We start from the raw sequence: 354 nt of genomic DNA on the forward strand, positions 1-354 counted from the left end.
ATAAGTGGGTAATGACTTCATTCAAGGCTGGATTCCTACATTTATTTATGACTGTTTAATTTTGGTGGGCTAACTCATATGCTGACCAAATATATACATTCCGGAGGGGAGGGGAGAAAGAACCGAGGCATGTAAATTTGCAAACCGAAGTACTAATATAAAAAAAAAAAAGTATCTGATTTCCAGGTATTAAGCCTACAAATTGCATTGAATGCTCAAAAGTAGGGAACTAGTGTAATTGTATCAGATGAAAAATAGTGGGGGGGGAAAAAAAACCAACATCACTATGAAGAATAAACCAAGCAGCCCACTTCTGGAAATCTTATGAGATGCCTACAAAAAAAAAAAAAGTTT

Source organism: Meleagris gallopavo, chromosome 6, assembly GCF_000146605.3.
Source record: "Meleagris gallopavo isolate NT-WF06-2002-E0010 breed Aviagen turkey brand Nicholas breeding stock chromosome 6, Turkey_5.1, whole genome shotgun sequence".
In the NCBI taxonomy this organism is placed as follows: domain Eukaryota; kingdom Metazoa; phylum Chordata; class Aves; order Galliformes; family Phasianidae; genus Meleagris; species Meleagris gallopavo.